At 49.6% G+C, this 1,711-nt stretch overlaps 1 pseudogene; it reads right to left on the bottom strand.

Moving 5' to 3' along the window:
- Positions 1–538: 538 nt before the first annotated feature.
- Positions 539–1,167, bottom strand: LOC116869622 (annotated as a pseudogene).
- Between the last annotated feature and the right edge of the window lie 544 nt (positions 1,168–1,711).

Below are 1,711 nucleotides of genomic sequence, written 5' to 3'. Positions count from 1 at the left end.
CCCTTGGTTTACCAATGTCCTAGAGATTTACAACAAAGAAGTTACCTTATCAATAGCACAATTTCCAGAGGCAAATAACTCAGTTCCTCAAGCCCTAAATAAAGTTAAATTTCTTCTAAACCCAAATCTCACTAACAAGGACACTTGATAGGAGAAATGTGAAACTTTAGATCTCCAAGATAGTGTCGAGAATCATTCCCAAGCATATGGCCCATTGATATACATCTAAAGGGTCTCACAAGAAGATTTTTACTACTAGTAATAAATAACCTTTCTCCCAACAATAGCTAGCCCCTCAAGGTTCTGGAGACCTTGCTTCCAAAATTCCTTAGAGACTAACATCACCCCCTTTGTCCTCACCTACCCAACTCCTGTGTATATAATCAGCCAGTCCTCAGGATAACGGGGCAGCATCTCCGTCTGCCCAAGGGTCCTGTCCCCATGCTCTAATAAACCACCATTTTGCACCAAAGATGTCTCAAGAGTTCTTTCTTGGTCATCGGCTCCGGACCTCAGCCCACCGAACTTCACCTAGGTTCTAGAACTTCATCATCACCACACTCCAAAAATCCGCTGGGAAGAATCTGTATACTGCCTGTTCCTCCAGCTCCCCTCTGATGGACTGGGACTTGTGCTTCAGCACCCGATGCTGCCAGAGACCAGCTCCCACTGCTCATCCTTCTGTTCCAGATCACCCGCTGCTCCGTCATGGAATGGGAGTTGGCCAACTAGAGCCCGAGGTCGAGGTGTCCGTATTTCTCTGTATTCTGGCAGTCCAGTTCTGGCCACCACTGTCCCCTGGCCGTACCTGTCTAGTCTTTGGTTCAGCTAATGCCTGCACAGATGAAGCTGACATCTGATCCTTCATGCCCCTGACAATCTGCCAAGTACTTGGCACGAAGGTTTATCTTATACTTCATTCAGTCGTATCGAGTTTGAATTTTCTAGCATTTGCTTCAGCTTTGCTATGATCTCATCAAGGTCCTCTAGATCCCATTCTATGCTCCAGAGGTGGTTCTTCAGCTCATCAGTGATCCAGTGGATTTCTTTCCTCGTTGCTGTGGAGGGATCCTGGAGGAGCTCTGTCCATCTCTGGAATAGTCCCTGGATGGTGTTGACTACTTTCTGTACTTCTCCTTTCACAAAGCAGGGGTTCTCCATAGACATGGGGCATCCCAGCCCCTAGCTGCCTCACGCCTGCTCTGTGCATAGGACAGCTGTGCCCTCTGGCCCTCCCTCTGCCGACCCCACAGGCCTGCCACAGCCATGCCACTAACTCAGCCTGGGGAACCCAGAGTAGCCTGTGCATGCAGGCCAGTGCACATGGGGCTGCTGTGGGTCCAGCACTTGATCGCCCTGCAGACCAAATCCGACTCTGATGCCAGCCCCCTCACCCCTCTTCTCCCCTGCCAGGACTATACTTCTTGAACATTAAAGGAAGCACAAGTGCCAGAAGATTGCACGCTCAGATAGGCACTCTTCAGATAGGAAGAAACCTATTCAAACAAATTTTATTCGCCTGAGGCCTCCTGCTGAACCCCAGTCCGGGTCTTAAACTGGACCCAGTTTTAGCATGGCAACAGTTGGAATTTTCCACTCAGAAACCTGGGAACTGAGATCTGAAGCGCTTAGGGCTTGGTTCCAGGCAGAACTGTCTGGCACCTCACTTGGTTCCAGGAAGAATCCTCTGCCAGCTCAATCCGACCTGCCC

The sequence above is a fragment of the Lontra canadensis genome, unplaced genomic scaffold (genome assembly GCF_010015895.1).
Source record: "Lontra canadensis isolate GAN:19392208 unplaced genomic scaffold, GSC_riverotter_1.0 scaffold20, whole genome shotgun sequence".
NCBI classification, from domain to species: domain Eukaryota; kingdom Metazoa; phylum Chordata; class Mammalia; order Carnivora; family Mustelidae; genus Lontra; species Lontra canadensis.
Note: the sequence above shows the minus strand (reverse complement) of the source record. Positions and strands in the feature narration are given on the sequence as shown.